Below are 17,218 nucleotides of genomic sequence, written 5' to 3' on the forward strand. Positions count from 1 at the left end.
AATGCTGTTAACACACAGCTGGGCCCAGAGAAAGTAACCAAATTACTACTGTCACCACCCCCCAGGCCCCCTGAAATTTAAAATTTAGAGCTATATAATTTGGTAGTAGTCCCTTTGCCAGCTCAGAATTTCAGAACATGCCACCAAAGCTAGTTTATTTCCAGGAGCCTTTAAAAAGTGCCTCTCTACAGTCGATTCCTTAGAAAAGCTCTCAAGAAAGTTGATGTGTTGACTTTCTAACTTGCCCACAAATCCTTGTGACATACTGTAAGTTGTAAGAAGTGTCAGGGATCAGGCCACCTGCCTTGCCCACTACTATGCCCCATGAAAAATGGCTCAAGACCCCACTTGGCCCCCTGTATTTCCTAAGCAATTTTTCCAACTGAGGCAGTGCTGCCTCCTGAGAGTGGGTCCACTCAGCCAAACTGCTTAGGTTTCAGATTTCTAATTATGTTTTGTAAGACGCTAAACTGAGTTTACACACAAAATAGAAATAGCACAATTAAATCCTTATACTGCACATTAAATCCTCAAGCCTTTACTAAGGGCTAAAGTCAGCCAGACATTCATCAATGAGTTCCTTCAACAAACAGTCACTGAATACAGTACTATGTGAAAATAAAATCCAGCTTGGTGACTGTTAATGTTTAATTGCATCATAAGCAGGCATTCGCTGAAAAGTTATGCAGTCAGTGTCTAGTATGTGTGAAATGTCATCAGCCTGCTATGGGCAGAGTAAGATGTAAATCCTCCTCTGAATAAAAAGCCTCCTTGGATGAAGGGCTATAAGTGTCAAGACAACATTCCCTGCCCTACAACCCAGGAACTTTGCTATCACCATTTATGTTCTTTGTATCTTCTGATTATTAAAATCATCCCTCATCCCAGGGCACAAAGAAAAAAATAATAACAGCAGAACTTTCAGAACCAGATGGACAGATGGAGCTTTTTTATACCTGGGCCTTTCACCCACAAAAAAATGACGTAAAGAAAGAAAATTATAGATAATTATCCCGACCCAATCATTTCAGAGAAAACAAGGTTCAGGAAAGTCAAGAGACTTGTCCAAGATCATATGACTAAAAGCCAGAGTCTAGTCACACATACACACTGACATGTCAGACTTCCAAAAATTCTTCTGCCTTAATAAACGTTCTTCCGTCTCAGGAAGGATGTCAAAAAAAAAAAAAAAAAAAAAGTTCTCATTTGCTTAAACAAGTGGGAAAGGCAGTGAAAACCCATACACTTTCAGCCTGAGACTAAGTCATTTTTCAGCGACTATCTCAATTCAACTCTAAATACTGAGTGTTGGAAAATACTACCTATTAAAACCTTTGATTATTGGCCGGGCATGGTAGCTCACACCTGTAATCCCAGCACTTTGGGAGGCTGAGGCAGATGGATCACAAGGTCAGGAGTTTAAGCCCAGCCTGGCCAACATGGTGAAACCCTGTCTCTACTAAAAACACAAAAATTAGCCAGGCGTGGTGGTGGGTGCCTGTAATCCCAGCTACTCGGCAGGCTGAGGCAGGAGAATCACTTGAAACTGGGAGGCGGAGGTTGCAGCGAGCTGAGATTGCACCCCTGGACTCCAGCCTGGGCGACAGAGCGAGACTCCGTCTCGAAAAAAATAAAATAAAACCTGATTAAAATTTATGGTTTTTCTTTTATAAATGATAGGACATTGAGAAAATTAACATTGTAACAGTTCACAAATGAAGGGCAAGCACCTCATAGCTACAATCTTTATTAGCAGTAGGAGCAATGCCACACATATATTATTCCAACTAATAAATTTAACTTTCATTCACCCTGAACAAAAAGTGAAGATGATCTCATTTCCTACACTACCATTGGGAGGTTATGACCTTTTAAACAAGGCATCATTTCACACAGGTGCAACTCATTCATGTCTTGACTAAGGAAAGGCTTTCTAAACATAGGCGTATTCCTCTGACTCCTCAATAAAAAAGGATGTGTTAATGAGTCAGAAAATGTCTTGGATATTTTGAAAAAACCACTCCCACATGTCAAAGGAAGAGAACCAGAGGTTAAGAATTTAATTAGTAACTCTAAAACTCCTACCAGGAGAATGAGTGCCTTCAATGCAATTTAACCCAAATCATGAAATATGAACATCTGCCCCCTGCTAAATCAGGCTAAGCAGGGAGACACTAAGGTATTTGCTCTGCAGACTTAACAAAGAACATAAATATTAAATAGAACCTAAAAATTAAATGTCACTGGGTTATAAAACAATAGAAAACATCACAAATTAAGACAAGCCATGGATTTTCCAAGCTAGCACAAAGATACAGATTGCCGAAGATTTGAATTACTTTTACAGCTGTACTCCCTGATTAGCCTTTTTGTGAAAAATGTGCAGTAAATTACTATACTAATCAAGGTAAATCAACGTTAGCACTACATGCCACCATTCCACCATCCCCTCCTCCCAATCACCTGGAAGTTCTGGCCACATCTCAATCTTACAATTCCCACAAGTTCATTCCAGCCTTTCAACAAATTACATTGAGGATTGACTGTCATTCATGCACAAAGTAAAGAGTCCAACTGAAGGAACATGAGTGACAATACCCTTTTCATTATAGGCATGGCTTTCTGTTTCATTTTTTAGCAGATGGCTAACTTACTTCTCCACGCCTGGCTGGTACCATTAGTGTTACGGCATTTAATCACTGTATCAAGCAACCCACGGTAAGTGGTGTCTCATTTAACAGACGGGGAAACTGGGCCTCAGAGCAATGTGCCTCAGGGTCAATTGCCCAAGGTCAGTAAGTGGTCTTAGGACCGGTTTTGGCTGTGATCCTAAACCCCTGCAACCCCACACTGCCTCCAGGGGGGTGTGCTGATGGAGCCAGTTCCTTTTTCTTTGGTGAATCAGCCAAGCTGCTTGCGCTGCAGACACACAAAATGACACAACTGGAGGGTAGTCCACTTTACCCATGGAAGGCATTTTAAGGATATACAGTCAAAAAGGATTGTAAAAATTCAATGGCCTCATGAGCACTTGGTTCAGAGTTTATTCACTGATGAAAGTTTTTCTTTTTCCTTTATATCAGAGAATACTTAAAATGACAAAACATTACATTCACTCGCAAGTTCTCAGAGCTCATCAAAACACAAACATTAAAAAAATGTTGGCTGGGCGCAGTGGCTCACACCTGTAATCCCAGCATTTGGGAGGCTGAGGCGGGGCAGACCACCTGAGGTCAGGAGTTCAAGACCAGCATGGCCAACCTAGTGAAACCCCAAATCTACTAAAAATATAAAAATCAGCTGGGCGTGGTGGTATGTGCCTGTAATATCAGCTACTCAGGAGGCTGAGGCAGGAGAATTGCTTGAACCGGAAGTTGCAGTGAGCCAAGATCGCACCATTGCACTCCAGCCTGGGTGACAAGAGCAAAACTCTGTCTCAAGAAAAAAAAAAAGTTATATGGCATGGCCTCCACTGGGACCAGACTGTGCTAAGAGTTGCTACATCATCACTAGCAACTTCTTTTTTCTTTTTTTTTCGAGTTTTGCTCTTGTTACCCAGGCTGGAATGCAATGGCACCATCCTGGCTCACTGCAACCTCCACCTCCCAGGTTCAAGCGATTCTCCTGCCTCAGCCTCCCAAGTAGCTGGGATTACAGGCATGCACCACCACACCCAGCTAATTTCATATTTTTAGTAGAGACGGGGTTTCTCCATGTTGGTCAGGCTGGTCTTAAACTCCTGACCTCAGATGATCTGCCCACTTCGGCCTCTCAAAGTGCTGGGATTACAGGCGTGAGCCACTGCGCCTGGCTAATTTTGTATTCTTAGTAGAGACGGGGTTTCTCCATGTTGGTCAGACTGGTCTCAAACTCCTGGCCTCAGGTGATCTGCCCGCTTTGGCCTCCCAAAGTGCTAGTATTACAGGCTTGAGCCACGGCACCTGGCTTCTAGCAACTTATTTACCTGATAACACGAAAACTTCAATTTAGATTTTTCTATTTCGTATTTGTCTGTCACCCAGGCTGGAGTGCAGTGGCACAATCATGGCTCATTGCAGCCTGTCTACCTCCCAGGTCCAAACAATCCTCCTACCTCAGCTTCCCAAGTAGCTGGGACCACGGGCATGTGCCACCACACCGAAGTTTTTTGTTTTTGTTTTTTTGTAGAGATGGGGTCTCCCTATGTTGCCCAGGCTGGTCTCAAACTCCTGGACTCAAAATATCCTCCTGCCTCAGCCTCCCAAAGTGCTGGGATTATAGGCGTGAGCCACGGCACCTGACTTCTTTCTTATTTTTAAAGATTGCTTGTACTTGCCAAGAGATTCTGAGAGTCTGTTCTTAAGTATATCAGTCGGGTAAAGCAGTGGCAGCTAAACACAGTTCTTACGCTTGTAAAAAGTTACACTAAAAATTATAAAAATATGGCCAGGCGCAGTAGCTCACGCATGTAATCCCAGCACTTTGGGAGGCCGAGGCGGGTGGATCACCTGAGGTCGGAAGTTTGAGACCAGCCTGACCAACATGGAGAAACCCTGTCTCTACTAAAAATACAAAATTATCCAGGTGTGCTGGTGCACACCTGTAATCCCAGCTACTCGAGAGGCTGAGGCAGGAGAATTGCTTGAAGCCAGGAGGCAGAGGTTGCGGTGAGCCAAGATCACGCCATTGCACTCTAGCCTGGGCAACAAGAGCAAAACTCCGTCTCAAAACAAAACAAAATACATATATATATGTATATATATGTGTATATGTGTGTGTGTGTGTGTGTGTGTGTGTGTGTGTATATATATATGTGACCTCACAAATACCCCTTCCTTAGGCATTTAAAACACTATATGGTATTTACTTTTGCAGCACAGAAGGAAGGAGGGAGCCTGGCCATTCCTTCTGCTCTGGGTCATGGCTGAAGGTCTTCCTGAGGATACCTAACCATGGCTGAATGTGGTCTGCCAAAACATCATGTTTTAAGCCAAGCATATGAGAACCACAGGTAAATCAGACCTAATAGAAAAATTCTAATAACTTTATTTTCAGGTATTGTCTCTTAAGGTTGATCACATGAAACGGGCAGAATCAGGTTTAAAAGTAGGCTGCATTATAATAGAAATAGAACTATTCAAAGTTGGGGTTATAACAGAGTAAAACTTTTTTTTATGATGCTTCTTTTTTCTTTTGTAGAACCACGCTTAGATGAACTAACACTGGCCCTGCCCTATACTTTTTTTTTTTTGGTAAAATTTTATCTGGACATTACTTTAAACTTCCAAAAAGTTGCAATAGTAAAAGAACTCTGATACATCCCTTACCCAGACTCATCAATGGTTTACACTTTGCTCCATTTGCTTTTGCATCATCATCATCCTCCCTCCCTCTCCCTCTTTCTCTCTCTCATATGTATACACACTTCTGTGGGATCCATTTGAGAGTGTATTTTTTTCCATTCTTTTACCTAACCACAGCTCAAAATATCAGTATTCTTGACTATTCTAAGGTAGGTTTATTGTCTTGGTCTTAAAATGCTATAGCAAACTTAATCATAAATGAATGTCAACTATGCATTAACCAATCCTGTGCTAAGTTTGGAAATAAATCAGTAGGCATCCTATTTCTCCAGTGTCTCTCTATAATTTTGAATGTAAATAAACCTCATAATGCAGGAGAAAAATAGCAAAACAGTTTTCAGAGATGGGTTTGTTCAGGTTCCAAATAGTCTGACCATTAAGGAGGTGTGTGGAGGGCACAAAACCTTTTAACAGCTACCACCACCATCAAAGATGGCATTGAGAGAGGGTGGTCAAGCACAAGGAACAGCTGTTAGAACTTAATGCTCTAGCAGGTTCATGAGTTCTTTGCAGACATTATTTTGAAAACTAAAAGCCTACTCTCAGAGTCAAGTAGAGAAATAAATGTCAAACAGAAAAGAAGGGCATGCTCACAAGGGAGGCGAGAAAGAAGCCCAAGGTCATGTAGAGAGAGCTGGGATACTTTTTTTTTTTTTAAGAAAGGCAAGGAATATCATGGGGCTATTCCATGCAATAGAAAATGGAACAGTTCCATTTCCCTCCTTTGTCCTTTCTCTCGCTTCCTTCAAAATAGTTAAATAGCTATTTCTCACCATTAAAAACAAAGACAAGCAGCTAACAGATGTATGACTTCTCAATCATCACTGTCAAGAGAACATCTGACCCAAAGGATAAGGGCTATACTTAGGGAATGGAATCTGATGCTCTCAGCATTCAGTAAACTTGGTCCTGATGTCTTCAAAGCTTTGACAAGTCAACAAACATCTTGAGACCTGATTTTTAAAAATAGCCACTATTTGCCTTCCAAAGATGGTCTAAGGATGTTTTAAAACAGAAAAGAATTTCATGACCATAAAGAATTAAAGCTCCTATTGCAACGTACCAATTGGCATTGCTGCTTCCACTGGGACTAAACAGACTTTCTTGAAGCTAACCAGTGACAAATGGAATTGAAACAATATGTTAATAACAAAACCTGAGTTTCATCTTCTTTTTGAGCTTGCGAGAGCTCTAGCCTTCTGAACGGCAGACAATTTTGCCAAGTTATTGACCAACATTTCCAGCTGCTTTGGAAGCAGCTTCTAACCAGTCCCCACATAAAGCCTCCAACACCATACACATAGCGTGTGTGCGTGCACACATTCGCACACAGCATGTGTAGTGGTCTATGGAGCATGACAGTTTTTCTAGTTGCCTTAGGTAAAGCTTGTTCCCCAAATTCAAGTATGGCCTTATTCATATAACATAGTGATATAATGAGGGGTTCCTTTGTGAAATTTACTTTCTAGATTCATTCACTGCATTCATTCATTCATCCTTATATTTAAAGTTGTTATTGAATGGTTCTGGGGAATGCCAAAAGGAGCCAACTGACATTTATTCCATTAAAAGCCAGAACTTAAAAAGAAATGTAGCCGCCGGGTGCAGTGGCTCATGCCTGTAATCCCAGCACTATAGGAGGCTGAGGTGGGTGGATTACTTGAGGTCAGGAGTTCGAGACCAGCCTGATCAACATGGTGAAACCCCATCTCTACTAAAAATACAAAATTAGCCGGGCATGGTGGCGCATGTCTGTAATCTCAGTACTTGGGAAGCTGAGGCAGGAGAATTGCTTGAACCCGGGAGGCAGAGGCTGCAGTGAACCAAGATCATGCCATTGCACTCCAGCCTAGGCAACAAGAGCGAAACTCCATCTTAAAAAAAAAAAAAAAAAAAAAAAAAAAGCCATTATTCATCTCCTTGCTTTCTTTCATGGTGGCACGTGTAAAAATTATATGTGATTTAGCCTTCGGCCGGTCATTTGTTTTCATTTTGAGCACAGTAGAAAACACTGGCTTCGGGATTCAAGAAACAGAATGGCCCGTGACCCGTATATTTATGATAACTAGCAAACTTTTTGTAGGTTTTTTTCTCCTTGCTCTCATAATGTTTTGATCCCTGCTACCTGTCTCTTATTAAGGTGCCTTTCTCTTTTGCCCACAGCCAACAACCTCCAAACCTTTCAAAATTTGTTGCTTCCAGTATTAGGCAACTATTCTTTGAAAAAGTTTGTCTAAAAGTACATAGAAGCTGGGCATGTGCCTATACTCTCAGCTACCTGGTGGCTGAAGTGGGAGGATTGCTTGAGCCCAGAAGCTTGAGACCAGCCTGGGCAATATAGCAAGACCCTGTCTCAGAAAAAAGTATATGTAGTAATTATGGCATGGACAAGGGCTTAAGCACTTCTCCTATAAGCATAGTAACCACAGGTGAAATGAGATAGCATACAGTGTGAGAAGGTGTTATTCAAACTAAAGAGAAGGTTTATTATTTCGTTATGCTATTTTGGCCACTTGGGAATCATTTCATTTTCTACTGGTCTGTATGCTGCTTCCAGGATAGCTAAGGATTATTATCTTGATTGACCTTGACATATACATAAATGAGCCATGACTATGTTTCTGTAAAGAGCTTAATAAGTCAGCACAGTATATGAAGGTCCAGAGGCAGTGAAGAGTGGACAGTTTTGCTAGAAGACAGTTTCTTCCAAAGAAGCAACAACAGATGGCAATGGTGTCTGAATCCTATTTTCAAGAATTACACATTTCAGGCAGAAAACTGTGGGCTTATCACTACAGGCAATGGGAAGCTGCAAAAGACATGAATGGAGACAGCCACAAGATACTTCTGGGTCTTAAAGGAGATTAATATGGTAGTAATGGTCAGGAAAAAGATAAAGAACCTGAGAGGGGCCAATTAGTACACTGTCCCTAAGAAAGCCTACACATGGTGACTTGGGGAGGGAAAGTAAAAGGAACTAATAGGAAAGGAAGAAATTGGGCCAAAGACAGTTTTGAGTATTAGGTGATTGACATACCAATACATAAGTACCTTAGGGCAACTCAGAAGGGGAGTGAGGATTTGAGGGATTTCAGGAGAATGAGTTTAATCAGATACATATTGAGGTTGTAACTGTATATCAGGTCTGGTATGATTCCTATTATTCATAATTTTCTTGAACCAAGTCACCAAATCAAAATCATGCAAATAGAAAACAGTAATTGTCAGGGCATGCCATTGAAAATGAAGTATAAGGTCATATCCCTAATTACATTTTTTTCTCCAATGCAATCCCACTCTAGTTCCTATATGAAGACTACCATGGCATTGTAAGATCCCTATGAAAAAGTATTTCTTGTGTGAACATGCCCAGGGAAGTTAGAAATCCTTTGATCACCAAAAGCCAGAACAGATACTGATTTGTGAATTCAGTTAGGCCAACATTCCCTAGGTGTCCCCCGCTGCTAAGTGCCATCCGTGGGCTACAAACTGTTTAACAGCTTCTTTGTTAAACTGCTTGTTAACAAGGCCTTAGTGCATGGAAGATGCAGATCACAGGTTCTCCATTCAAAAGCTACTCCAATTCTCCCAGGCTACATATGCAGGTGAATTAAATTTAACTATAGACTAATTTAGCAGTACAGAAACATGTCACACATCCATTCTTTTCACAATACGAAATATACCACCCTTATGGATATACAGATTTCCTTGTTTAGGATGTCCTTAACTTCAATCGAGATGTGAATTTTATAGTAAAAGAGACACTAAACTGTCATTTCTTTAAAGGTTTCACACACTCAAGGGGCATTCAGTGCTTACTGTCTACTAAAGACAAAGTCACTGCCAACAAAGCCCAATTCAATTTCACTTATTTGAAAAATAAAAACATAATGAAGTTATCAGGAGATATTGTTTATGAAACATTCCTTTACTAAAAGTTCTCCATACGAGCAATTAGTGGCATCAGGCCATATGCCCTTTGGTATTTTCTGTATTTTCCAGGTAAATCTCCGTCCAGCATTTTCGAGGTAAAACTCCATCCAGCTTGTACATTTCCCAACAGCTGAGTGGGCTATCACACATCACCCAATGGTCAAGAAACTATCCATTTTTCCATGAGGAAATGTGGAACTCTTTCAAAGCATTCTAATTTCATGCACAAGTACATTCCATGACAGTAAGAAACAAAAGGAGGAAACATGACGACAAAGCCTGGTCCTCCGCCAGCGCGGCGCTTCTAGGGTCAGATTATCCGCACACGAGTATGTAAAGACAAAATCCAAAATGCATGCCATGGAATGAGGGGCACCTCACAAGGCGGTGCTCTAATGAGCCCATTATTTTCCATAATGGGGGATGCAGATATTTTCTCAAAATCGTGTTCCCTTCAGTCTTCTATTGATTTTTTGGATTTCTATTTTCAACAGCGGCCCGAGGAAACGGCAGCCAGACTTGACTCCAATGTACACACAGACTCAGGTTTCGCCCCGTCACCTGTTGGCTCCTGAACAACACTCCTCTTTGTGAAACTTACAGCACTCATTTGAAACAAGTTTCCAGAGAAAACACTTCAAGAAAGTGTTTGAGAAGTCACAAGACTCGAGTTGTAAAAACAAATTCCACACATAGCCTGGCTTATAAGGACACAGACTAACGGGAAAGGCCGAGCTTTTAAAAATGGGGCTGGAGGAAGCGAGAAGGAAAGGATGTCACCGTACTTTGGGAAAACTCAGCCGGCCAATTCTTGATGGGGCTGCCAGTGATGGCTGCAAGGGGTCCTCTGGGTCGTCCCTATCCCCGCCGCCGCAGCAGCAGAGACGCCTCAGAGCGGGCGTCGGCACCCCTTGGGCCCCGCAAACCCTGCGCTCCACGCGGCGGCGGCTGCTTAGGCCGCGAGGGGGCGCCCTGGGCCGTGGGTCGACCGGCTCCGGCCCCTCTCTGCGTCCCCGGCCCCAGGCGCCAGAGGCCGAGCTCAGGACGCAGACGCAGCGAGCGAACCCCTCCTCGGCGCGGCGCCGACGCGAAGCCCCGAGAGAACTGCCCCTTGTCCTCCAGCACAGAACAGTCGCCTTCGAACTCCCCGTTACCCTCCTCCAGCAGAAAGCCTCGCGCCGCTCTTGGCGCCGTGTCACCTCCACGGAGCAGCACTCGCCCTGCGGCTGGACGGTGGGGCCGAGCAGCCACGGGTCCCCACGTCTGTCCCTCAGCTTCCAACGAGAAGCCCCTCGCCGGCGCGCACCCTGCAGCCCTCCCGCGTTCAGTCCCCGCCGCCGGCTGCCATTCAGCCCTGGGACCCAGACAGCGGCTCCCACCTGCGGCCCGGACAGCGGCCGAGCGCGGCCTGCAGCCCCTCGCGGCGCCGGCCCCGGAGCCCTCGGCGCGCACTGGCCGCCCGCCCGCCCGCTCGCTCTGCGTCTGAAGGAGGCTGGCGGCCCGGAGCGGGCGCGGAGGGCTCCCGAAGGAAAAGAGGGCTGGGTGCCCTACGGGTCACCCGCACCCACCCATTTCCGGAGGAGACCCCAGCAGGGTGGGGCAGCAAGCACCGGGCCCCCACTACATTGCCGGGGACCGCGCCCCCGGCTCGCGTCCCGGTGCTGGCCCCGCCTGGCGGGCGAGGGGTCGCCCCCGCCCCGCCGTGACGCACTTTCCCCCCCGGCCCGGTCCCTGCCGAGCTCCCTGGCGGCGCAGCGCGGCGATCCTCACCCGCTGCAGCCCCTCAGCAGCCGTGAGGGATCCCACAAAAGGTCCTCCAGCTCCGCAGAGACCCTCGGTCCCTGCCGGCGTGACGGACTCTGCTCCCCCGGGTTGGAGTCGCCTCGTCCAGGCCACTGCATCCCCCAAGTCCCAGCTCTGCGTCCTTCCAGGATCCTCCTCTGCGGGGAGAAAAACTCGTCTCCGCTCAGCGCCGGGAGCCCGCCTGGGGCCGGCGATCTTCAAAAGTAATCAGAGCCCGCAGTAAAAAAAAAAAAAAAAAGTAACCATTTCGTTTCCTGCCGATCCCGCCCTTCGATCCCAGCCCGACCCAGCTCCCCGCTCCCGCCCGCGGGCGGCGCCTGCCCAGCCTGCTCCCGCCGCCGCCCGCTTTCCAGGAACTGTCACTGCTGACCGTGCCCCTGGCAGATCTCCACGAGGTCCCGTGCGCACAATTCCTCGAAAAGTTACCCACCCCCTTGGCCAGCCTCGCGGCTCGAGCACCTACCGCCGCCCGCCGGCTCCATTCTCCAGAGCCAGTGAGTGAAGCCGCTAAGATGCAAATACCCTAGGACGCTTATGTAAACTTCCCCCTCCCGCAGGTGCACGCGCGGGCCACGAAACGCTGGGAGAATATGAAAGGCCGCCTCTTAAAGAAATCATCTCCACTCTGCCCATAACAATGATGTCAGCAAATGGCACATTTAAGCAAGTTCTCACTTGGAAGGGCTCATTAGCATATGAATTCTCTTAGGACTTTCCCTGCATTTCGGAGTGATTCCTACTGCTTAGCGCAGGAGATTTATTTTTATCAGTAAATAACAGCAAAGAAAAGGAGCCAAGGTCACGCGATGTACTAACTCAAGTACACTACTGAGAATTTTTACAAATAGGTTAAGTGAATATCATTATTCAAACACAAGGAAGTGTCCCATACTGAAGCTAATCTTGTTTCTGAGCTATTTGTAGGTACTCTGAGAGAAAGTGGAGCTTGGCTTCAGTTGTCTACAGAAAGGATCAAGAGAAGCAAAATATACCCTCAAAGCAAGCCCAGAAAAAAAATGATAGATTAGTAATCATCAGTAGAGGTCTAATCTCTTCTGAACTACAAATTTTAGCTTCTACTATAGCCTCCTTATCACAAGGTGATAGAAATACCGAGATAATGAAGGGGAAAATGCAATATTTAAGAGCTCCATCAATTTGTAAAATGTCAGTAAATAAAAGCAATTTAAAGTGGTCACCAGTTCCCTTGGTATCTTTTTTTTTTTTTAAAGCTAAAAAATAATCCTGTACCATCAGGATTCCTTGGGAGTGATGTGCAACCTATATGGGTCTACAGTATACACGTGAACAACAGCTCATTGTAACTGTGATTTAAAAACACATAAACAAGTTGCCATAAATAGATCAGTCAAGTAAATCACTCTGTGGCCAAATTCTGTTATCTCAGCTACAAAGTAAGGCAGCTGAGAAGTTTTTTTTTTTGTTTTTTTTTTTGTTTTGTTTTGTTTTTTTGTTACTCTCTTAAAGTGGCAGAAACAGAAAAGTTGTGGCTCTGCTGGTAGACTAGTTTGGAAACACTGATTCAGACAACACAATTTGTAATTCAAATAGACTCTTTATTGGCCAAACGGATTCCAGTTTTGAAGACGATTCCCAAAACGTTCTGACATAGAACTCTTCTGGCCTTAGGCCTAGTTTAGGGATTTGTGGGAAGACTTCAAAGGTTACCGTTTTCCTCTGTGGATCTGTAAAATTAACCATGAATAATACCTAGGTCAGATTTCCTTTTTCCTACTTCACTCTGTTTGGGCTTCCTCAGGGAAGATTTCAACTACCTACCTATAGGAGAAATGTGCAATCAATTATTGATTTAAATCAAACTCTGAAATATCATATGATTATGATAAAGGGAGTATCAGCAGGTGAATACATTAAGCCAGGCAGACCCTTTTTGGAATAGCTTTTAAAGGACAGCTACACATTAGTCAGGCAACAAAATACTTCCAACTACAAACTATAGCAGCACTTATCACTATTAAATGTCAGCCATTGTAAATGTGCTTCTCTAACGCAGTTACTTGTAAATATGTTTTGTTATATTTTCAACAGGTACTGTCACGGTTTATTACCCGTTGTGAGCGTTTTTAGTGATGAAGCAGTGTGTAGACAGTTGCAAGCTTCCTACGAAGGTTCAATCTCAATGAAACAGACTTTAGTCTGGTCTGAAAGGGGTTGTTATTGTCAAGGGTGAACTTAAGCAGAATGGAGAGCAAGGCCCCCAACCAGCATCCTTTTGTTTCAGCCAGGTGGAATATTCATGCTTGCAGATCACACTTTAGGGGCCAGTTGAGAAAGGAAGCTCCAAAATTCACAGGGCTTGGTTCCCTGGCTCCATCCTGGTCTTTGCTCTAAGGTCATCTCTACAGAGAAGGCTTCAACTCCCTAACTAAAATATCACCCTCCCTCCATTTGCAATATTTGTCTGCAAAGCACTTAGCATTGCCAGGTATTTACATGTCTATTTGTTTATCGTTCGTTGTCTTTCTCCTTTCCTAGAAGTTGGGGACTTTGGGGACTCACTACTCTATTCTCAGCACCTAGAATGATGCCTGGCACATGGCAGACAAATTTAATAAACATGAGTTAAGTGAATGAATGATTCTCAGACATTATTCTTCTCAGGCCCTCATAAGTATACTATACCTGTACAAGTCTGTTTCTAATCTAAAGTCAAGCTGAACTACAATGTCCTAATGGAGGAAAGGATAATAGAAAATCAGAAATACGCCAAGGGCAGAGAAATAAAGAGGCAGCATTTTGTTGTGAAATGTCAGCTAGCTGCATTGGGTCTGGTAGAAAGAGATAAAGGACACAGTACAAAGCCCACTTTGGCGCTAATCCTTGGTTCTTCCATGTTGTGTATATACTGACCTTGAGGTCTTTTCTGCTCCTTGCCTTCATTTTTTCCCTTGTGAACAGACCTCCTTTTCAGTTTTAAGGGTAAGAGTTAGTTGCTCTTGGTCTCAGACATTTGAAAGGATTTATAACTACTGTAAGTGCCAGCAATCTAGGAAGAATGTATTTAAATGATTAGATGTCTTTCAGGTTTCTTAATAGAAATGAGAGATCAAAGGCCCTGATAATCACAAATGACATCTAACCTAAATTTGAGGGGCAGTTGGCAGATGTAGTATTAAATAGGGTGACAGTTCTAGTTTTCAATGCGAGCATATTCCAGAACAGCAGTTTGGTTGTTCTGACTATATAGATAGGTACCTAAAAGAATCACAAAATCAATCATACAAATGTAGAATTCACAAAACCCTTGGGATCCTACATCTTACCCAGATGAAGAAACTAATATCCAAAGGAATCACTGTAATGATATTTTGTTTCTTTCCAAATTTGTTACCACTGAAATTTTATGCCAAATGTGTTACTTTCTTGTCAATTCTAAACATTTCTGTTGCATCCCCGATTGGTCATTATACCCTGGTGGGTCATTGAACATTTGCAAATTCTAGTTACCATTACCTGGGTCTGTGGCATCCCCAGGGAAGGGCCCCAAGGCAGATACCAAGCTCTTCTTAGGGCTAATAGGCATTATAAAGTTTTATAATAGGTTGCAGTTTCCCAAGGTCTCCAATTACTCTTTCCCCTTTGATTATATTTAAAGCAATGTGATTAGAGAGCACTGGTTCTTTAACGTTTTCTACACCCAATCCCTCTTTAGATTTACTACTCCAATAATCCTAGGTACCCATCCCCTCCCTGACCCTCCTTCCTTTGTGAGGGAGGTAAACTCTCCCTTCACAGTACCTTGATGCACTGGGTTTGAAGTTAGGAGGCTTAAATGTCTATTATCTGTCAATTACTAGCTCTGTGACAATGGGAGGAATCACTTCTCTAAGGTGTTGTGTTTTTCATCTCTAAAAATGCTGGAGTTTGGATTAGGTCAATGTTTAGAACTTTTGAGGAGAGAACACAATCCAACTAAAATAAAAGATCTCGGCCAAGCGTAGTGGCCCACACCTATAATCCCAGGCACTTTGGGAGGCCAAGGCGGGTGGATCACTTGAGGTCAGGAGTTCAAGACCAGCCTGGCCAGCATGATGAAACCCCATCTCTACTAAAAATACAAAAATTAGCTGGGCATGGTGGCGGGCGCCTGTAGTCCCAGCTACTTGGGAGGCTGAGGCAAGAGAATTGCTTGAACCCAGGAGGCAGATGTTGTAGTGAGATCATGCCACTGCACTCCAGCCTAGGTGACAGAGTGATACCCTGTCTCCAAAAAATAAATAAATAAAATGAAATAAACATCTCGATATGAAACAGACAGAAGTGTCACTGCTTTGTTGAAGTTCTGGACTGGCTTCCTCCTGACACTCTCCCACAACTCTCCTCACCCCTGTTCTTCCAAGGCAGCCCCCCAGGTACCTCCCTCTCTAACTAGCTGCTCCCAGAAGCTCCACCAGTTCTAGTATTTCCTAGGTCTCTAAAGACTCAATAGCTGATTATGACACTAATACCAGATAGGTGTTTACAGCTGTGCTGTCTGGAGTCCACAGCCCAAGTTGTGTGGGAGAATATAGGACCAGGTCCATTAATTGACCTTGTTCAGGGTTGTTATCTACTACTGAAGACACACTGCCATCTTTGCCCACCCTACCCCTTACTCCCAACTATTCTGAAATACTCCTTCCCCCAACCCAGGAAATGTTTGTTACTTTTCATGAACAGATAATTAAACTAGTGTTCAGCTTAATTGAATAAATAACTTTAGGTTCTGACCTTAGGCTCTGCAACCCTCTCAACACCTGTCCGTCTGTGGTTTGATACGCTCTTAAATTTCACTACTGAAAAACTACCAAAATGTTAAGAAACTAAGAAAAAATATTCCAATAAATATTGAGAGAGCTGTACCATGGCAACATATCCAACATTTATTAAATTGCCAACCCCAGTATATAGTATGATCATATTGTTATAAGTAATATTTGGTAAGCTGACATACACATTGCAAAATTATTTAGATACTATAAATACCAAACCAGTAGTATGGTTTCCAGGGGAGGCCAGATTATAGGAAATTATCATTTAAAAATTATATTGATAAAATAAATGAATTTTTATATTTTCACATTATATGTAAACCTTTTCTCTATCAATCTATCTTTTTTGTTTGTTTGTTTAAAGACAGAGTTTCGCTCTTGCTGCCCAGGCTGCAGTGCAATGGCACAATCTCGGCACACCACAACCTCCACCTCCCAGGTTCAAGCGATTCTCCTGCCTCAGCCTCCTGAGTAGCTGGGATTACAGGCATACGCAACCACGCCTGGCTAATTTTGTATTTTTAGTAGAGATGGGGTTTCTCCATGTTGTTCAGACTGGTCTCGAACTCCTGACCTCAGGTGATCTGCCCACCTCGGCCTCCCAAAGTGTTGGGATTACAGGCGTGAGCCACCACGCCTGGCTATATCTATCTATCTATCTATTTGAGATACGGTCTGGAGCTGTCACCAGACCCTATAAATATTTATTTATTTGAGACAGGGTCTCAATATACTAAAATATACCACAATATTAATATACGGAAGAAAAGTTTGACAGCAGAAATTAACATTCCAAATTTAAGGCCGGGCGCAGTGGCTCATGCCTGTAATCCCAGAACTTTGGGAGGCCGAGGTGGGCGGATCACTTGAGGTCAGGAGTTCGAAACCAGCCTGGCCAACATGGTGAAACCCCGTCTCTACTAAAATATACAAAAATTAGCCGGGCGTGGTGGCAGACGACTTAATCCCAGCTACTTGGGAGGCAGAGGCAGGAGAATGGATTGAACCCAGGAGGCGGAGGCTGCAGTGAACTGAGATTGAGCCATTGCACTCAAACCTGGGGGATAAGAGAGAGACTTCTCTCAAAAAAAAAAAAAAAAAGAAAAATTCCAAATTTAAGTATTAGTTGGTATGAGAAGACACATGAATGCATACTTCCTCTCCAAAAAAAAAAAAAAAAAAAAAAAATCCAAATTTAAGTATTAGTTGGTATGAGAAGATACCTGAATGCATACTTCCTCTCCATGCTTTCTTCCTCCCAGTCACAAGCTTCAAGAGTGGACTCTCTGCTGCATTTACTTATAATACTGTGAGAAGGAGGGTTTCACCAGTCCCATATTTCCA

The sequence above is a fragment of the Pongo pygmaeus genome, chromosome 10, assembly GCF_028885625.2.
Source record: "Pongo pygmaeus isolate AG05252 chromosome 10, NHGRI_mPonPyg2-v2.0_pri, whole genome shotgun sequence".
NCBI lineage: Eukaryota > Metazoa > Chordata > Mammalia > Primates > Hominidae > Pongo > Pongo pygmaeus.